The 22,277-nt window shown below is 46.0% G+C and overlaps 1 non-coding gene and 1 pseudogene across 1 annotated transcript; both read right to left on the reverse strand.

Annotated features, from left to right (window-relative positions):
* Positions 1-783: 783 nt before the first annotated feature.
* Positions 784-19,298, reverse strand: LOC144127550 (uncharacterized; annotated as a pseudogene).
* Positions 19,217-19,417, reverse strand: LOC144116632 (U2 spliceosomal RNA). The gene has a single exon (XR_013311941.1). It is a non-coding gene; the product is annotated as a U2 spliceosomal RNA (small nuclear RNA).
* Positions 19,418-22,277: the final 2,860 nt, after the last annotated feature.

Raw genomic sequence — 22,277 nt, forward strand, 5'->3', positions numbered from 1 at the left:
TCGCGATGTCACGTGATGGCGTTCAGCATCGTGAGGCGTTCCATCCAGTTCATGAGGGAGGCGACGCGTTCGGCCTCTTCAAGCCACCCTGTCAGGCTCTCTCACATGGTACCTTCAAAGGTGCGAATTGCTGTTGCCGTGTCTCCAGACGAATGCATTTGAAGTGGATGTGTGTTCCGTAGCAGAGCTTGGGCGAGTTGGCATAGCATTTCTGCAATCACACGGAGGATGTCAGTTGAAGAATAGGGACGTGTTCCGCTGTCTTCGTCTCTACATGGGTGGATTCATGGCTTATGTGTACAGCTAGGGCCGTAGTCGCCGCTTGTTGTCTTGCCGGACTCTTGAAGCAGTAGTCGTGGGACATGTAGTGCTTCATCGGCTTGTTGATCTCGTCCGTGATCGTTGCTCACGTTTAATGCCTGCAGTAACGTGTGCAACTGCACCCTGATGTCCTTTATTTTGTTCCGGAGGTGATAACGGGGCTTCGTTCCGCGTTCCTAGATGGCTGTGCCATTTTTAGATGTGAGGCCGACAAAATGAAGCCTAGAACAATCTTTATCCGATGCTACGTGTACTTCTTCATCGCTCTCTTCTGCATGAGCTTTGCTTCAGGGCACCAGCTCACGCTCACATTCTGATGGAGGCAAGAAACATAAGCACCCACGTGGACGAATTTTCGGCATATGTTAAACGTCTCAAGGTGACCTAAATTAACCCCAAGTCGTTCATTTTGGAATGCCTTTTGTTTGCTCTCACTTTTGTGCACTGCAGTCAACTAACCTTTTAACGAATCTGAGACAAAGCCGCTCTCATCCCGACACTTTTGGATCGACATCTCGCCTTTGCGGTCATTGATTTGCTGCTGAGCTTCCGTAGTGCAATTCTTAGCCGCAGCATGAGGAAACCTTGGGCTAGGCGCCTTTGCAGATCATGGCAATGTGGAAAGCTGTATGAAAGTTTGCACGTGTCCAAGGTAGCATTCGTAAGCGAGGAGAGGGAAACAGCTAATGTCTAATGCTTGTGGTCACGGAAGACCTTATCGGCACGCTGCAACAGGCTCACAACGTGACGTGAAGGACGAGTGAGGGGGCTCGGTTGTGAATGCGACCGATACGACTTCAGCTTTAAAAGCTGGTCGTGTTGCTCTACAGGCTCTGCTTTAAGACTTTCCTTGCATGTGTTGCATAGCTTGTACTTCTTGGTCACGATATGGGTGATGTACCCGGACACATAGACAAGCGACTCCATTTGCACCTCATCAAGGGGGAGCATCATCGTCGAGAAGGCTGTCGTCCAGAGCCCATCTTCTGCTGCCTTCACACCGTTCTTCAAAGCTGCTTTTTTATTTCAACAAACTCAATAAGGTCTACTGAGCCACCGATGTCATAGTTGCCCTTAGTGCTTGGTTTAAAGAACTGGCTCAACATTATGAGCCTCAGCATCAGTTTAAACTCTAGTGGCCTCGGCACTGGGTGTCTCGAGCGAATGCAGCAGAAGTTCTCCAGGGCGTCCTGTGTCAGCCTGCATAACACAAACTTGAACTTGTGCACACTTAGAAGCTAGTGTTGAATGTGGAGTGCACTAGACGTTGTGATGAGCACACCAACTTGGACAGGCTTGCACATTTTTTTCGCGTTGAAGGATTTTATGGAAACGTGTGCGAAAATCTCCATGAATTCCTTGCGAAAAGCCACTGCCTCATCATGCGCATCCTGCTTGAAAAGGGTCATTGCAGTGCCGATATACCGTGATGTCATTAGTGTAAACTACCCGAACACACGTTCTACAAACCAAGCTGTGGTGAAACCCTCAGATTGCAGGAGTCGAAGACTCACTAGGGTACGCATAGCAGCACCAAAACTGTGGTTCAGAACTGCAACCGCAGATGCCACATTCATTTTGGCAAAACTTTCAGGGTCCAGGTATGAAGGCTTCAGGTGAGGGGTCAACTTAAGGTCCCGTTCTGCGTCGATTACAGAACGTTCCCTGATGTGCTTCACAGACACCTGCGAGAAGCACAAAGCAGATTTGAAAATGGTTTAAACCTTGCCGTATTTTAAAAGACCTCAGCTCCAGCAATGTCACAATATCCCTGTTATACTGCACAGTTAAATATGATTTTCAACAAAACTGAATTTTGAAGTAAAATGCAAGTTAATGTGGCATTCAATCATGCCCACTAAATCCATCATTACAGAATTAGGTTCCTCAATACAGAGTGCTAGCTTGATTACCCTGACCGTATGTGGATAGAATGTATAGAATCTGTGCTTGCACCCACCTCGTCAGTTGGAAGCTCTTACTTGGTCACGATGGCAGAAAGAATGACTGGCCCCTCACTAGGTGACCTCTTATCTTTTTTAGAACATGTGGAGCATCAGCCAAGAAGTACTGCTGTCGAACACTGTTGGCCGCACACGGATGCCTGCACGACACCACGGGCTTGACTGAGCGAGTTGCAGAGATCCCACAAATCTTCCACAGTGCCTTTTTGCTCGGTCCCATGTCAGTAATCAATGCATCCACGTGACACCCAGCCGCTTCACACTTTTCTGTCACAGAAAACAAGAAATCTTTCAAAAAAGTGCCATCAATGGAGACCCCTGCAACAGAATGAAAACAAAAAAAAAATGTGAAATGGGTTGATGTTGATTTACTAAAAAAATGTACTAAGATGAGGTTTATGCTGATATAGATTGTACACAAGGCTGCAGTCACGTTTTCAGTTGGTAATGGAAAGAGAAGTGGGCAGAGAAGCTGATGACTGAAAGGCGATACAAAAGTGTTAAAACAAAGCAGCATTAAGAAAGAACAACCGCACTACAAATATCTGGCATGGCACAGTTCTCCACGGAAGAAGAATTCACAGGAAAAACAATATTCAGCCACCACGGGCCCTCACATGCTGTTTTCCCTGAGCTTAATGAAAGTGCTGCAATCTTTATTGCGTCCTGAAAGTCCTAGAGTGCTTCGGCAGCTACTTTGTGACACAAGTCCTAATTAAATGATAAGAGAAATTTTTTCATACATGATGAATACTGTGAAAATTCTTTTACTTTAAGAAAAAGCATCCCTCACAGACTGAGTAGATTTGGGACATTAAACCCAATAAACCCACCAAACTTTTTAAAAAATGTGTACTTCTCAGGCAGTTTCGGGGTTTCTCTTTCAGTAAACCTCTTAGTTCAAAAAAGCTCAATGGCATCATAACAGGCACAAATGCCAACATCACGCTCGATTACTTTGGCTTTCCACTGTGCACATAGAGGAATATTAAAAAAATTGGTTGGTAATTACACTTTTTGTAGTGCAAATTACGAGCTCAGCTGTTGAGATATTCTTCTTTGCAGTGATATCATCTCTTACTGCGACAATTATGCTTTGGAATCAACCTGAAGGCAAAACGATAACACAATGCAAATTAGAACAGGCTGTCGAGTAACTTGTTCTGAAATGCCCTACGAAAATAAACTCCTTCACCTCGACACCTTCCCGTCAGGGTGACTGAATCTATGGCGCTCAACTGCTAGCATACCACACTGACGATTCCTTTGTGGCATGCTGGGTCGCTTTCACACTCTGTGTTATCACACCAGCGAACCCCTCCCGGCCTCCCACTGCAGTGCACACTCTCCTCGTTACAGCCTTCTTCAAGCGATCAGCTCTGGCATAGGAAGAGCTGGAAGGAGGGTACGAGAGACCTCTCTTACCCATTCCCGACAGACCTTCCCTCATGCTGCTTTGTTTTCTAGTTTGGTACCCTCATCCTTCACTTCCTCCGCATGCTTCTGTTCTACCTTCCTCCGATTTCTTACTCTCACTCTCTTCAAAAAAACTTTCATTCACCCTCTGCTGCACTCCGCGTTCGCTCTCTTTCATCCTTCCATGTAACAACAGATTGCTCGCTCGGTTGCAGCGACACAAAATGCATGAACGCATAGGCTTAAAAGGGCCGAAAATATGATTGGACGCCCCTGTCAGGTGGTAGGCAACAACTTGCTTCCAGCGAGACGACAGTCCAGTAAGCAAGATGACTAGACCATGTGTCACATAGGTCAGCTCGCCCTCAGGCACTGGATCGGAGAGTGGAGTCGTTGCAAGGCCAATTGGTTTCTTGACAGTGGGGTCAAAGTCGATTCCAGCAGTGAGCTGCATCTCATCAACCAAGATTGCGCAATGCTTCTCCTCTGGCCTCATTGTGTCGAGCTTGGCCTTGAGTGGAGGCAGCAATTCCTCAAGGATTCCTTAAAAATAAAGGGAAGTGAAGTATGTAGTGCTTACACTGCTGCCTAATAAGTCCCTAGAGGCAACATGAGCCAGTGAAGTTTTCATACACACCTGCTTCAAACTTTACTTCCTCGATACGCCTCTGCAGAGTGTGTTCTGACGGTAAAGGAATAACGTCCTCCTTCTGAGGGCTGGAGCCCCTGTTACCACATGCCAAGCGCATTTGCAGGGCTTTCTGGACAATTTTGTTAGTCCACCTATTGCCGCGCAGATCACAGTTAGCAACATTCTGGACTTGGTCGGGGGCAAGGTGCGCAAGCTTGTTGCCTGAAAAACAAAAATAAGTAAAACAACCACGCCACGCACTTAGTTTTTTTTGTCACTGAGAACAGATGAACTGTAAATGTGCGTTAGTGATGCAAGACCATCGCCACCCAAGGAGCAACAAGGCATCTAGTGAAGTACTCAAAAAACAGCATTATTTTTAATTCTTTCTGGGAATGATTTCCAAACATTTTAAACTGCATGTCATTAAGTCAGTTCTGCCTAAATTGACAAACAATTAGTAGAAGAAAAAAAAGTGAGAAAAATACAGACATAAAAACTTAACACAAACATTGATATTTTGGCTTCATGCCATCAAATGTTTGTGCAGCTGAAAACGTATGCAAAGAGATGGCATTTTACTACTAGTATACATAATTTTTCCTCTTGTTTAGACCACAGTAAGCTTTAATGCCTTCAGGCTCATACTCACAGTGATGTGATCGCTATGCCAATCGCACCAAAAGGCAAATGCTACTACATCCAGCTATGTTAAATAATCTAGACCTAACTGGCATGTAACTTTGCTTTTTACTATTTATAGAAGCAAAGCTAACCTGCCAAACAATGATTGATTTAGTGTGCCCTTGCATCATATGCATGCATTCATTAAAAAAACAAGTCTGAAAACCTTACGCAAGAAATACAACACAAAATTAAAATATAAAGGACAAACTATAGTCACTAAATAAAAAAAAAATTTACTGACTTTAGGACAGACGACACGAGCGCAACGGCCGTCTCTCCACTTGGTTGTCCAGTTCGTGTTGTCTCGAAAAAATGCAGCCAAGCATCGATTGTTATGAAGATAGCCCTCCTAAAGTGGGGGCACTAGCTCTGAGAGCTTGTTCCCACACGCCAATTATATGATACAATTTGATGCGGTTGGCCTCGAACTTTGTACATTGATAAGGAGCGTTAACAAATTGTTATTTAAGCATAACATGCACTATTTTGTCAATGGATTTTCCTCTTTTTCAGGAATCGTGTTTTGAGTTTGCATCGGTTGTACTAAAGTCACTAAATAAAGACTATTTAGTGATCCTAGGCTATGCTGCTTCGCTGAAGCACAGTTTACCCCTCCAAAGTGTGTGTCCCGATGGTGCAAATGCCTGTTTTTCTGCTCCAGATTAAACTTTCTGACCGCTACGAAATCTCATTTTCTTGCTCCAAAAGGACTCGAGGAAATTGCATCACTGTGCACTGTATTTACATCCCTCCTACCTGCTCTACAAGCACGTTAATACGTTCAGTGCCTCACGCGGAACAAGATCTAAATCGAGTTTAAAATGAGATGCTCACCAACAACACCTTCCAGCTGTGTTTTCAGCTCCCTGATATGCTTCTGTAGCAAATCTACTTTGCGCTTCAAGTGTTCAACGGTGTCCTCATGGATGCATTGATGAAGACTGCACGCCGCTTCCTAGAATTTGAGCAGGGTATCAATGCACTTCAATGGACGTAGATGTCAAATACTGCATTGCTTTTTTTACATATCTAAGATGTCAATAACTGTGTACATGGCTTGAAACGAGTCAGCAAGCATAAACATATATCTTTTACAGCCCAGTTTTAACCAGATGATTACAAATGCTAGTCACATTACCGAACTTTATTAATGCATCATCACAAGGTAGTAGCACTGTGCACCCACTGGATTTATGGCACAATGCCAAAGGCCAAGCATCATGCTTCAACTCTCGAACTACCGGTTAAAATGAATTTAACACTTTTCTTAGTGACTGCAGGGTGCACACCACAATACACATATTCTCTAGGTATTGACAGCATATGCTCTGCAACTGCCTTATAAAGTCTGCTGCTTTCAGGAACAGCAAATCGTAGGTAAGCCGCTGATATGTTCTCCATGCTTCTGTACTCTCTTTTTGATTGTTAATACTGGCATCGCTATTTTTTAGCTGAAAATGTTTAGTTAAATCTGCGGCAATGGCGCGCAAGAACCAAATGTGTGCGTCATGAAGAGGCTCACTCTACAGCAGCTGAGATGAGGAACTAAAAAAATTGGCAGATACACTTCACGCTACTTATGTGTATGAATGCGAAAGCATTAGCACACAGTCATGGCACTGGCGTATATGCAGACACCGGTTACAGAGTGCCGCAACCAAATTGCTAGCGCACTGGTAAAGTAATCCACTACTGCCCTGGCAGGCGGCTTTTTCCGAGGGACTGTTGGAGCCGAGGTTGTTCGCAAGTATTTTTTGTACCATTTCTTAGTATAAACACGCACATGGACAGACACACACACGGAAACACATTAAGACATTAGTTTTCTTAATGATGCTCGTAATGTTTTCGTAATAATACAAAATTCCCAGGTGCCAGGACAACAAAAGAACAATCACATTATTCGGTTATGAACTTTATGTCTGCAAATATGCTTGTTTCCATCACCGTTTGCGTGCCTTGGTGCATCTTCAAGACTGCCTGCTGCTTCTCAGTTGTGGCACAGCTGCACGGCCTTCCGCTCGCTGAAAGTATGTAGTGCGTGTACAATAGCTCCAGGCAGGGATTTACCTAGACAATACAGAGGCAACGACACCAAATTTCAGGCCTTAAACATTTAGAGGAATTCAGGATATTGCTGCAGAACAGATATTCACCTTTAACTGAGGAAGATAATCTTCATGTTGATAAAATGAACCATAATTTGACACATATCATTACGGAGTGCGCAATAGAAATAGGCGGTAGGATGGTTCGACAGGATACCCGGAAGCTATCTCAGGAGACGAAAGATCTGATTAAGAAACGTCAAAACGTGAGGGCGTCTAACACTACAGACAGAATAGAACTCTGCTATCGAAGTTAATATGTAAGCGCAAGATGGCCGACATAAGAAAGTTTAATAAGGAGAGAATCGAGCATGCTCTAATGAATGGAGGTAGCCTTATAAAAGCGGTGAAGAGGAAACTATGCATAGGTAGAAACCAGATGAATGAGTTAAGAGACAAGGAGGGCAATGTTATTAGCAATATGGATAAGATAGTTAGCATAGCCGAAGAGTTCTACACAAATCTTTAGAGTAGCCAATGTAACTAGAACGTTAATGATACAGACAGCAGCGCACAGCAATGCGTCATCCCGCCAGTAACGAAAGAGGAAATAAAGAAAGCCTCAGGAGCAATGCAAAGGGGAAATCTAGCTGGGGAGGATCAGGTAACAGCAGATCTGTTGAAACACGGAGGGGAGATTCTGCTAGACAAACCAGCCACTCTGTATACGCAATGCCTTATGATCTCGACTGTACCAAAAGCTTGGAAGAACGCAAATACAATATCAGTTCATAAGAAAGTAGTCGCCAAGGACTTGAAAAAAAAACAGACCGATCAGCTTACTCTCCGTTGCCTAGAAGGTATTTACTAAGGTAATCGCTAATAGGGCAAGTTTAGACTTTAATCAACCAAATGATCAGGCAGGCTTTCATAGAGAATATTCCACAATATACCGTATTCACAATATCAATCAGATGATAGAGAAATGCGTAGAATATAACAAACCCCTATATATAACCATCATTGATTATGAGAAAGCATTCGACTCAGTGGAAACCTCAGCAGTTATACAGGCATTGCGGAATCAGCCTGTAGATGAGCCTTAAAGTCAAAATAGTGCTATATATATATATATATATATATATATATATATATATATATATATATATATATATATATATATATATATATATATATATATTAAGGAAACCAATAGTCGCATGTTTATAGGAGGTATTCCGAGGCCTGAATTGGGAACAGTTGGGGATAAGAGTTAATGAAGAATACCTAAACAATCTGCGATTCGCTGATGACATTGCCTTGCTGAGTCACTCAAGAGATGAACTGCAAATCATGATCAATGAGTTAGACAGACAGAGCAGTACGGTGGGTCTGAAAGTTAACATGCAGAAAACCAAAGTAATGGTCAACAGTCTAGCAAGGGAACCGCAGTTCACAATTGACAACGAGGTGCTGGATGTGGTAAAGGAATACTTTTATTTAGGGCAGAGTGTGACAGCTGATCCGAAACATGACAGGGAAATAACCAGAAGGATAAGAATGGGGTGGAGTGCATATGGCTGGTTCTCTCAGATCTTGAATAGCAGGTTACCAACACCCCGCACGAGAAAAGGGTACAGCAGCTTTATCTTACCGGTACTCACCTAAGGGGCAGAAACGTGTAGGCTAACGAAAAAGGTTCAGCTTAAAGGGAGACAGTTGGTTTTCAAATCTGCTAACCTTCTAGGCTTTTGAAGTAGACACATTGTTGATCATGCTTGTGAAGTTATTTTTTCAATTGTTGCAAAAGCACCGCCACAATCACAGATTGAATGCGCGCAGTTCAAATCTCCCGTGTCCCGAGAGAGCGCAGGAGAGGAGAACAGCAGAGAGGAAAACCTCCTCTTTGTCGGCCCGCGTGACGTCATTATGAGGAGCCGGAGACCCTCCGAGTCACCTGAACGTGCTTTCAGCGCGCGTTGTTCCTCGTGTTGCCTGCGTTGTGGTCGTCCCAAAGTGTTTCAGCCAAGTTTTGAGCATCCGACCACGTGCAGCCGATCTAACATGAGGTACTGCTGTGCGTTCGGGTGTATGAGCACCTACGGCCGCGACGATGTCGTCTTCCACACTTTCCCGAAAGATCAAAAGCTCACAGCGCAGTGGGTCGTCGCTGTGAAGAGGGAGAATTTCAAGCTGACCAAAGCAAGTGTACTCTGCTCAGAGCAGTTTCGTGACAGCGACTACGTGCAGAGCTTGTCCCTAATGCGATCGCTAGAGGTTTCTGTAGAAGGGGCATGGCTGAACCATGACGCGGTTCCTTCACTATTTTTGCACAAAAGAAGCATGCCACCACCGCCAAGAAGTGCATTTGCTAAAAGAAGGAAACTTGAGGTGAGTGCTTCTACTTCCGATTTTAAATTCATTACTCTGCGGCAATTCTGGTCTCATTTGTGTGTTGAGGTTTGCATGAAGCGTTGACCGCGAGTAGCCCACGCGGAGAGTTACCCCACGATGGTACGGGCGCAGCGCCGCGCGGCTGTACTCGGGTTTCCTTTTCTTGCGCAAGGGGATATGCTATAGAGACCCCTGCGCTAAACGTCACTTAACTCATCAACGAAACACTGCTGATTCCTTGCGTGCAGAAGGGACGGGCAAATGCAATGGTAATGGTCCTGAGCATGCGCACTGGCGCCTCTCTCTTCCCCTGGGTCCTTAACCGATAGTTCACACCTTTTAAATCTGTCCAATTCCGATGTGGTTATGGAAATGCGATAAGTCGGCAGGCGTCAAACTATTTTTACGGGTAAGTATACATTTCGATGATCACCAAACAGCCGAGAACAACTTCACATACGCGGTTTTCTTGCTTTGATAGAAAAATTTTCAGTAAAGAGCAATTCAGTAATCCAGTACGTTTTTTATCCTTTCAGGTCCTTGCAGAACTGCTTGGAGAAGGATTAAGCGTAGAAAAACTTGATCTACGCTTAGAACATTCGCTGATAGGCGGTCACATGATTTTCGTGACGTCAGTTGTTCAATTTTCCGCGGGGAAGCTGACTTGACAGGCGCCGTGCCGAGCGACCCCTCGCCAGGTCGATGCCACACGTGAGCCCACGCTGTCGGCTACATTCCACACATTTCCCCTGCACACCTGTGGCGTGAGGTTTGGTGCCCTGCTGTGGAAGTGAGCCACACAGTCATCAGCTATGACTGCGTGCAGTGCGCCAAACAGCAGCAATCGCACTGGAAACGGCAAAGCGTTTTACGGACTGCCATTAGGACGTTCAGGGGCCGAAGTGCGTCGGCGATTAAAGTGGCTTTTAAGAATGGGCCGCGTTAAGCGCGACGAAATATACCTTAAAAACTCAGATGAAAAGATAATGCTTTTTAATAAAAATTAGGCAAGCTAATAATATCAACGAGGAAGAGTACTTTCAAGGTCCTTTATAGATTTGTTATTTATCTGCATTTAGCAACGGGGTACATTTTGTAAAATGTTTTACGCAAACAATTGAGTTTGAAATTTTTTCGTTAAGTCAGACTCGCCGGTTCAACGCATTGGTGTTGCTGTAGTCTGCTTGCCTGTAACAAGCTGCAAAATCATTGTAATGCGGTCACAGAGAGATGCGTTTTTATATTTTCCGTGCATAACTAGCACAGAACACGCAGCGGTGCTAGTGGTGAAAAAAAGCAATTCATCGCAGTACTCTTTTTTTTTTCTCAAGACCCGCACAGAGGGAGACAGTACGGTACAGACGTCGCCCCATCCGGAACGGGACTGCTTGCTCATCTGAAATTACTCGTTCCAAAAAAAAAAAACTCGCGGGCCGTTTCTAGTATTTTTCGTCAATTTGTCATGACTACAATTTGCTGGTAAGCTTTGGCGATTTTCTTTCCCGCTCTATGCACACCCTCTGAAAATCACAATTAGTTTTTGGCGTTATACGTTAAAGAAATTGCGATGGAGCGCAAATTGTAGGGAAATAAAATAACAAGCCCAAGCGCTCTATACAGCGAACCCATGTACGCAGCCCCTGTATTCACGAGCGGTGGCTTTCCCGCACAGATTGGAACATGATGGCGGACCTTCGCGCAAATCTGCTCTCTGCGGGAGCATATACAGGAACACTAATCTCAAAGAGCTGCTAGCGCCATCTTTAGGATTGCGACAGTACCACGTCCAGTGCCCCACGCCCATTGGCTGCGCTTGGTCATGTGGCCAGTTTTCTACATAACCGGTCTACGCAGGCTTGCACCTCGCATCGTCTACGCCAGGTGCGGCCGCTTCTAGCCGCGCGTCGCTACTAATCTCCACTGCTTGGATTTCGTCTACCTTTTGATAAGTAAGCGGGCGATTTACACCTAGGATACGAGAGGGCAGGATGCTCGGGGTAGAGCTTTTGGGTTCAGATCTCGGATGAAACCAGGGTGTCGGACCGGAACAGCACTTGAACCCGAAACCGTAGCCGAACTATATTTTTGCCTCTGAACCGAACCGAACCCATATCTTTTTCGTAATTTTGGAACTGAATCCGAACCGAACGATGATAAGGAATCGTTCCGAAAGCGGTTCGGGGCTCTCTCCAGCCCCACTTTTTTTGCGAGCCGGCATACTTTTTATTCTTTTTAACAAAAACCGAGACGTACTCGCGCGTAGATTTATCCAGTGAAAGCTGTTTGCATTAGCCAGTTCGAAAACGACATCTATTCTATGCGACAACAAAACTGAAGGAACTTTGGTGTCTAAGATTAAACTTATTGGCACTTCTGTAATTGGCTTTCGGGAATACTAAAGTATTATACTCCGAATTGATGTGAAATCCTACGTTCGTTAAGAGTTTCCACCTTTTACAAGTTTGCTTAGGGTTTTAATCAAATTGTTAGCATTGATATAACTCTTAAACCACCTAGCCAAGATAGCCTAACTTTGCGTCATGTACCTTAAATCTATGAAACACACACGCAACGGCCCAACCACGTTGTGCAGCATTTACATCCTGAGGCATTCGTTATCTCTGACAGCAGATGCTGAATAAGACCCCTCATGATGTCTCAGTGGCGGTGGCGACCGGCTGCTGATCCCAAGGTGGAGGTACGGTCCCGGTCGCGGAGGCCGCCTTTCGATGGCGGTGAACTGCAAAAACAAGCGTGTACTGTGCGATGTGAGCGCACATTGAGGAACCCCAGCATGTCAACGTTTATCTTGAGTCCTCCACTACGCTATCCCTGATAGCCCCAGTGTAGCTTTGCCGCGTTAAACCACAGATATTACTATTTTATTACAAAATAAAGGATGTATAAATTGGCAAATTATGAAAATTGGTCTTCTGGGTAGGAAATGATGCAGTATCTGTCGAACATATCGGCGGACATCTGAATAGCACCGTAAGGAAAGGGATAAATGTAGGAGTGAAAGAAGAAAAGAAGAAGTGCCGCAATGGATGGCTCCGGAAGACATCAGTCGTGGCTGCTGCTGCTTCGTCACCGCCTGCCTGCTTCGTTTCTTGGTGGTGCCGGGTGTTTCTTTTGGTGAGGCCGTTGCACGTTCATGGGGTTTTTGCCAGGATTCAGGGTGGCTGTGCTGACTGGGGTGATGTAAGGTTGCCGGTGAATTGTGTGTAGGCAACTTTCACTTCCCAGGGAGGAGGCTCGGCAGTACGGTTCGCCAGCCTGCCGGCCGAAAGCTTGCCTTTGAATTCATTTCTAAAGAATGGTGTTGATTAAATTCCCGTGGCGCTCGTACCGACTGGAGATGGCATTCTCAAAATGAAGAATCCGAAAACAATACAGGAACAACAGAAAAGTCTAACCAGTCACTATCTCGGCATCTCTGAAGTGCGATCTTTTGGAAGGCGTGGCATTACTTCTAAATCAGCAAACATTGAGTGTGTGTCGGATCTGCTCCGGTTTAGTACCTTCACTTCTCTGCCGGTTAAAGCCTTCATTCCTGAGAACCATGCGTGCTCTATGGTCATTGTACGTGGAGTGGACCCATCAGCTGCAATTCAAAAAATTTGGAGGAGTTCCAGGAAGCCGGGACGGGGATTATTTCTGTATACCGCTGCTCTCGCGAGATGGCTGGAGTACGTGTTGCAACGGAGTCAGTCATAACTTTTGCTGGTTGCACATGCCCCTCGGAGTTGAAAATTTGGCCAATTGTCTACCGCTTGGACCCGCTGCATCCTCGACCCCTGCAATGTACCAACTGTTGGAGATTTGGACATAGTGGTAGAGCCTGTTAGTCGGCGACCAGATGCCGGGTGTTTGGCGAAGGTCACTCTTCAGACAGCTGCACCGCTGAACAACCAAGCTGTTGTCTATGCAGTAACAGTCACAGCGCCGATGATGCCACTTGTGAAAGTAGGTCGTAGGAGCAAAGTTTATTGGAATGAATTGAGCAGAATCTCTGCTCACGGGCAGACGCTTATGCACTGCTTAACCGCAGAAAATATTCATATGCCAGCGTTGTGCGTTCCTCTTCTCCTGACCACGAGGCCACATTATCGGCCACAATAGTGTCAACCGTCGAAAAAGCACTCTGGGTTGTGGTCGAGCGCATGCTCAGCAGCTTCATGCAGGCGTTGTCTGATATTGTTGCAAATCAGGCTATTTCTCAACCTCAGCTTGTAGTTCCACCAGCATCAACATCACAGCAAGCTTGTGCTCAAAGTTTCCTTGCCACGCCATCACCCAAGGTGCCGTCTCACGTGCCGCCTCTCGACAGCTCCCCTGTAAGTCTTTCTCGCAACACTGTTTGCACTAATGATGTAGAAATGTCTTATCCTAGGCAGAAGCGTCGTGCTTCAACCTCTCCTTCTAAGTCCTCCGTTCCCCAGCTCAAGACCAAAAAAGGGCCTTCTAGTGTGTCTTCCAAGCCAGATATACTACAAGAGGCTGTTTCAGCCTCTATTCTCGAATAGGCATCATGGCGGGTGTAAAGGGCCTCCAATGGAATTGCCGCTCAATTGTATCTTCTCTTCCTGATTTAAAAATTCTATCTTCTCATAACCCAGATATTGTGCTCTTGCAAGAAACTTGGCTCTCCCCTGTTAAGTCATTTTCTTTAAACAGGTTTCGTGTTTTCCGTGCGGACCGCATAAATGGTAGGGGCGGCGGGTTGGTGACCCTGATTTCATCAAAATTGTGTCACCAGGCTTTAATAACTGAAAAAAGTAATGGATCCTGATAGCGAGCTTCTAGCTATAGATCTCATTTTGCCGCACTGCTGTGCTGTCACAGTCGCAAACGTATATTTTCCAAATAAAGTATGCAGAAAAGACCACCAAGACAGCTTACTTGCAAACTCTAGCCGGGTAATCATTGCTGGGGACCTCAACTCACATCACGTCGTCTGGGGTTCCTATACTGATTCGCATGGACATTTGTAATGGGCATGGATGTCTGCAAATGGTGTGCGGTGTTGCAATTCTCGGGCCGTAATCTTCATCCGCAGACACTCGAGCTCAGTACTCGATTTGTGCTTGGCAGCAAGAGGAGTAGGTATAGGGGCATGGTCCACAATTGACTGTGGCACATCTAGTCACTACCTGCCAATTACTTTCACCATGTTGGTGAGGCCCTTCCGAGGTCACGGTTCTGCCCGAAAATTAGTTAATCTTGCAGCCTACAAATCATCTTTGCGCGCCTCCCTTACATCTGATCCTTGTTCATGTAGGACCGACCGGGCTCAGCCAGTGTTTTATTCAATTTTGAAGGCTACCGACTGCTCCCAGTTCACTGTGCGTTCCGCTATTTGCAATAAATCACCATCCCCATGGTGGAGCGACGCATGTGAGACAGCTTTCCTTCGTAGGAAAGCAGTGTGGAGGACCCTTTCGCATAATCACAGCCCGGCAAATTGGAACAACTACAAATTTTTCTCGGCCTCGTTTAAAACAACCATAGCAAAGGCAAAGGATGACTACTATCAAAATTTGAACCCATGTTTTTCAAACACAAAAAATAGGAAGGCTTTGTAACGTTTTATGGAACGGAATGTGAACTCCTCAGCCATGCAATTAACCTGCTCGGTGGTGCTGTCTCCACATGAGGCGAAAGATGAGTTAGAGCGAATTGCTCAATGGCTTGCTTCACGTTTTCAGGAGCAGCGTAGAGTCTCTCTGTTCGCCCCTACCTTTGCTTAGACTATGTTGTGGTTGAAAAATCAGAGTTAACAACTGCAGTTTCTTTGATGAAATCCTCTGCTCCGGGTGAGGTGGTGTTACGGTCGGTATGTTGAAATGTTTAGCGCAAGACTTCACTCAGGACCTCCTCGATCTTGTCAATACATCATTGGAAACTGCATGGTTACCGCACTCCTGGAAGGTGGCTAAATAATATTGCTCTTAAAAGATTCAAAGAAGGCTTCCATATTGATAACATTCGGCCGATAGCTCTAACGTCCAATTTCGTGATGCTCATAGAAAGAATTGTGCAGAGCTCCCTAACCGCGCATGTTTCCGTAGTGAACGCATTGAGCTCTGTCCATATTGGCTTTCGCCGGGGATGCTCCATTTGGTCTGCCCATGTCGATTTGTAGAGCAGAGTCCGCCTTGCTATGCGCAAGACAGAAGTATCAGCATTTTTGACGCTTTACATTGCTAATGCATACGAGAGTGTTGAATATTCGATCCTTCTCTCTAAATTGGCATTATTACACCCGCCGTACTACATTTATGCATGGATCAGCAAATTTTTAACAGGACGGTAGTTCTTTTGCTCTGACGGTTCCTTCACCTCAGACACCTATGCCCAAACCAGAGGCGTGCCACAAGGTTCTTTACTTTCGCCGCTTCTATTCAATCTGCTGATGTGCGACATTCTAGTGCACCCTGATGTTACAGTATATGTTTACGCAGACGACATAGCCTTCTTTGCTTCTGCAGCAGACATTCATGCCCTATATCGTTCTCTCCAGGATTACTTTATTGCTTTAGAGGTTTGGCTGGATACATTAAATTTGGTAATAAATGTGCACAAAAGCAGTGTGCTGGTTTTTAAAACCACCATGCCTCTTTATATATCGCTAAACTATCGCTCGGACAGCATACCTAAGGTAGAATCGCTGAGATATCTGGGCGTCATTTATGATGCCAATTTGGATTGGCGGCCCCACATCAAAACTAACGTTGAGAAAGGTGAGCATGGACTAGGTAGGCTACTGCGAGAAAGTAATAGGAAATTTGGCATGCGCCGGGACACGCTTGTACTTCTCTACAAAGCCTATGGCAGACCCATTTTGGAATTTGGCTTTTTTCTGGCTCCTCTAAATATAAGCTTCATCCGTTGCTGCTGTTAGAAAGGCGCGCACTGCGTCTCCGCCTAGGTCTCCCTCAATCAGTTTCCACCGTAGTTCTGCACTTGGAGGCTCGTATTCCCGACCTTAACTCCCGTTTTCACCTTTTAACTGTCTGGACTTTTTTGCGCTCATTTGAGTCGGCTCCTGGTGTGGCTACACCTATTTTCATCTCGCACCCAGTCCTTTTTCTCACTCCTCATTGGCCAAGCTTGTTCCACCTCCCTCAAGTTGTATTTACTCAGAGCCATTTATCCAACTTTAGTGTGGACCTCAATTTTGTATGCAGAGTTGGTTGGGCAGCATGCCCTGTGGATATTACTTTTGATTATATATCCCACCTAATGCGAAGTATCTGCCTTCAAGGACATTAACTGGAATCCTGTTTGATCACCTTGCCCAGTACCTGAAACATACTGTGATTGCTACAGATGCGTCTGGGGCCGGCCGGAAGGCAGGTTTTGGTATTTTTTCAGAGTCTCTCTAGCAGAGCTTTTCAGTTAGAGTCCCGGATTACACAACCCTATTTCTAGGAGAGTTTATCGCTCTTGGGTTGGCCGCTTTGAAAATTTCTACAACTGTTTCTCAGGTGATAATCCTATTGGATTTTCTCTCTGTTTTGTTGGCGCTGGAGTCCACACGAAACGCTTTCTTGAGACGCTCACTAAAGTTTTGTATTCCTGGATGGGTGAAAGAGGTGCGCTTCGTTTGGATACCAGGCCAGTGCGGTATTTTACAAAATGAAGCAGCAGACTTTTTGGCAAAATCAGCTCTAAATGCACCAGTTGCCTGTAGCATCCCTAATCTTGTTCTTTTCGGTATGACTAAATTCCAGCGTTTTCAGTTTATAACCACCACGTGCAACGATCCCTTACTCTTTACGGTTGACTACCAACATCTTATGTACCCATGGAAAAGCTCGTGCGTGTAAAACCCGGTTGTGTGAGGTAGCGATGACACTCATGCGGTGCAGGATTCCCCATTTAATTCTTTACTTATGTAGATGCCAGTTCAGTTCCACAAACTTGTGCGGCTGGTGGGGAGGTCGCAACTTTGGAGCAATTCTTACTCGCTTGCCGGAGGTTTGCAGATCAGAGGAGAGCACACCTAGAAATTCCCATTATGAAGTTGGGTCTAACTGTCGGTTCCCCTCTTCCTCTCTTTCTGCGCGAGTGCCAGGGGTTTTGCATTGCATCAAGTTTGCGAGTACCTTCACAATTATGTAACAGCTACTGGCTGATTTTCTTGCTAATTGCTTCCAAAATTTCCGCATTCAAAAGAGCGTTTGGGTATTTTCATATATTTATTTATTTAAATCTCAGATATTCTGTCTCGATATTTTGTTTTCTCCTTTTCTTTTAAATTACTCTGAAATTTCACCCAAGGCACAATCATTAGCTTCACACCAGTTTGCTCTATTATATGGGGTCTCCCCACTGACCCTTGGCCAATCCCCCGTCGTGGGTGTGTGCCATATCACCAAGGCAACAACAACAACAACAACAATAATTTCGACCACCTGGTGATCTTTAAGGTGCACCGACATCGCATAGTACACGGGCGCCTTAGCGTTTCGTCTCCATCGAAACGCAGCGCCCCGTGTATTTTTTCGGTATCCGGGCATTATTTGTTGCACGTGACGGAAATAAACGATGAAAGGCGGGCTTGTAGCAGCGGTAGAGAAACTTAACAAAAAACTATTACGCTAGGGGCAAAGCGGAAATACATGGGCTAGATGTCATGTGGTAACGATTATAGCCCGACATGTGCTGATAGAATGAAATGCATCGGGGATGAAATGAATCTGTGTTATGCCTATGCACTGATATTGTTCTGCATACATAGACAAATAAATGACAAATTTTGGCGGACGGCTTCGCTACGCTGTTCTCAGACTGCTGGATTTTCAAGTCTCTGGTGGGCGGCTTATGTCTGCGTATCGATATCGCTCTTAAGCCGCCGCGGTGGCTGAGTGGTTATGGCGCTCGGCTGCCGGCCCGGAAGACGCGGGTTCGATCCCGGCCGCGGCGGTCGAATTTCGATGGAGGCGAAATTCTAGAGGCCCGTGTACTGTGCAATGTCAGTGCACGTTAAAGAACCCCAGGTGGTCGAAATTTCCGGAGCCCTTCACTACGGCGTCTCTCATAGCCTGAGTTGCTTTGGGACGTTAAACTCCTATAAACTAAACCAAACCGATATCGCGCTTAGTGTTGTTGCTGTCTGGGTCGAGAAACAAGTTTGTACGATGTACCGAGCATTAGTGTAAGGGCAAGCGCTATTGCCGCCTCTTCCGAGGATTCCGGGGTGGATGGGGCAGTAATGTGGAGAGTGGGGTGTGTGTTGAACGAATGCATTTGCCGCGTCTTCGCCCGCGCAGACTGCGTCCTCCCATACGGCGTCGGCTTCCGAACCATGGTATTTGTGTAGAGCTATTACACGGGCTGGGCGGCGGGTCGAGTGGCAAGTGGCGTGGGTGCTCCGAGGGAGGGGTTCTACAAGGAGCTGCGTGTGTATATGGGGTGGGGAAGTGGCGGTAGTGTGGGGTCGGCTGCTTGTATGCGAAATTTGAGTGTGTCAAGTATGCGATGTCCTGTGATAGATTGAGCTAAACGAAGGTATTGTGCTTGTCTGTGGGCCACTATGTGGGACTCCTACTGCGCTCGACGGACTACGCCAGGCAGAAAAAAGATCGCCACTGACCGGGCTGCCCACGTCATGGAACTTCATGAGCTCATGAACGTATAGCGCAGTGGGGCCGTGCGGGGATCCAGGCACCCCGTGCTGAAAGTAGGAGAGTTGAAAGATAAGATAAGAGAGCAAAGATTAAAGGAAAAGACGCAAAAGGTGCGCTGTAATGTCCAAGGACGATCCCGGAGGCAGTGCAATACCGGGCCAACCTGTGGCGGAGGTGAAGCATGCTTCCAGCACTCCGCCATGTTTCCAAAATTAAGTTGAATATCTTGGGTCCAAATGGGACCCGTAGCAGATATTAAATCAGATATCAGACACTGGACTGGTCAGTGCACGTTAAAGATCTCCAGGTGCTCGAAATTATTCCGGAGCCCTTCATTACTATATCTCTTCCTTTCTTCTTTCACACTCTGCTTTCTCTCTTCCCTTTCGACTTGGTTCAGGTGTCGGCCGAGATGTGAGACAGATACTGCGCAATTTCCTTTCCCGAAAATCGAATTTCCAATTTAATTTTTACATGTAAGAATGTTCTATTAATTTACTGCGGTGAAATGAAATTTGGAGTGAGATGGGGATTGAACCGGGGCCGTTGGGTCGGGATTCAAACACGCCATACTAGGGCCATCGAGGAAAGTTTAATGGACCTGGATAAAGGAAGACCTTTTGTATATTGTGTTGAATTGAGATTGTTATAAGGAATAATTATTTTGTCAGAAACAAAATAAATTAGGCAATAATTTAGAAAGCGAAAAATAAACTGATTGTAATATTGAAAAATGAACACAAATAAAAACGCAATTGAAGAACTAACACTGTCCGATTATGCGAAGTGATACGGAAAGAGGAACGCCAAGCCGCCGACGGGACCCACTGAAGCAGTCACGTCATACTCTTGAGGCGGTCCTTGAGCGTTGGCGGAGTTTTGAAGCGGAAAGCTTAATTTCACCAGCATTTCGAGCTGTGAGCAGGGCCGGAAGTTTGACCGTGAATGTAGGTAGAGGTCAAACAAGTCAATGACGCCTGTCTCACATATCTCGGTGGACTCCCGAATCGCACCATAAGGAAAGGAAAGTAAAATAAAGCTGGTTTTAAAGATAGCAAATGACGCCTGTCCCATATATCTCGATGGAGATCGACTCGAACCGCGCCTTAAGCGAAGGAAAATGACTGCTGGCTTTAAGAAACGGAAATGAGGCCTTGCTTACATTGCGCCATTTCCTTTGCCCCAAAAAACAATTTCTTTTTCAATTTGGCTTATTCTCAGTGGTAGCTCAGTGGTTAAGGCGCTCGTCTACTGAGCCGGAGTACCCTGGTTCGAATCCGACCGTGGCGGCCGCGTTTCGATGGAGGCGGAACGCAAAAGACGCTCGTCTGCTGTGCGATGTCAGTGCAGGTTAAAGATCCCTAGGTGGTCGAAATTATTCCGGAGCCCTCCAGTACGGCACCTCTTTCTTGCTTTCCTCTTTCACTCCCTCCGTTATCCCTTCCCTTACGGCGCGCTTCAGCTGTCCGACGATATAAGAGACGGATAGCACACCCTTTCTTTTCCCGAAAACAAATTATTATTAGTAATGCGTGCAGAGATAAACGAACAGGATCATTCTCGGAAAAACTTTTCTTCCCCAAGCAAAGGGGTTCCTCCGACAAAAAACTCATCGGCTCCTTTCTAAGATGGCTGAGTTTGGCCACAACGCCCGGCGTCGGAAGCCACCAGCGACTGCGGCGCATCGACTGCGCCATAAACTAATAAGATCTGCAGCAATTAGCAGGTATGCAAAAGGGTCACTAGGTAAGTGGCCGCGGAAGCCGAAGCACGAAATGCTCTGCCCACGGTATTCTCCCACATGAACCGCATGGACCGCAAGACACGCGCTATGACGCGGGTGACGGCAGCGTGACGATTAGATTCCGAGAGTGGGCAGTTCGGACAGGTAGTGGAACGTAACACATCGCATCAATCTAAGCTTCAAAAAGTAGGCGGCGCTGCCCAACCCAGTTTACAATGTCGCTTTAGATGGCCTGGGAGAGTTGTCGATGCAAAGCGAGCCTACTGAACGCGGAGCATAGTCGAGCGCTGATCCGCCAGCACGAAAGGTAACATAGTGAGGTCATAATACCACATACCAATGGGGTATTATTCTTAACGTTAATAAATGTTTGGTACTTAGAATTTGTAAGAAGAAAACTGTTTTGGCTCATTCATATTGTATAGCTGGAGTACCATTTCCAGAATCCTCGTCTGTAAAATACCTTGGAGTTCAGATAACTAATCGCCTCAACTCGGATGGCCACATCAATATTACTTTCGGGAAAGCTCTGAAGAGTGTATGGTGTTTGAGGCGTAAACTGCCAAAGGCCCCAAAACACGCGGCACTGGCAGCGTGTAAGGGTTTGGTGCGGCCTCGTCTAGAATATGCCTGTTGTTTATGAGACCCATTTACAGCCAAAAATATTTCCAAACAAGAGAGAGTGCAAGGGATCGCATCCCGGTTCATTTGCAACAGATACAAACCAACAGGTAGTGCAAGAGCAATGATCAATTCTATTTGCCTAGAATCTGTGTAGACAAGGCGGACTGAAGCTAAGTTGAAATTTCTGTACCTAATGTATAATAATCTGATTAAAATAAACACTAATGAGTATATTACTCCTGTTTCGGGAGCAAGGACGCGTTATAACCATAGAAAAAAGGTAAAAGAATTTCGTGCATATTAAAATATAATTAAACACTCATTTTTTGCAAAATCGATTAGAGAGTGGAATAAATTGCCGAAGTGTGTAGTGTTGTGATCGGAGGCCCCGACAGCGGGAACAGACGAGCCCGGCAGGCGCCATCGAACTATATTTGACCCAAAGGTGATGTCGTACTGAGAAGAGGATTAGGAACGGCTCCTGGCGACTGTGAGCTGTGACGAAAGGCCTCTCATCCGGTCGTCCGGAGTATGGAATGCGGCATTGCTCCCAAACTGCGCCCTCACGTGGACCGGCAGAAAGACGCGAACAAAGGCGCCGAACCCGCCTCGCTCGCTTGCACGTGCGGCCAGACAAAGCGGAGGCGGACACGGCTGATTCATCTTACCCTCTGGAATGCCCGGGGGCGTCAGGACGCATCTTTACACGGAGAGGATCACCGCCTGCTAAGCCAACGACCTTGTGCACCTGCTCAACCGGTCGGAAACAGGATTCCAGGAACTCAAGGCGCCAGGATTGCTTATCGCCTGTGC

This window comes from Amblyomma americanum, chromosome 1, assembly GCF_052857255.1.
Source record: "Amblyomma americanum isolate KBUSLIRL-KWMA chromosome 1, ASM5285725v1, whole genome shotgun sequence".
Lineage (NCBI taxonomy): Eukaryota > Metazoa > Arthropoda > Arachnida > Ixodida > Ixodidae > Amblyomma > Amblyomma americanum.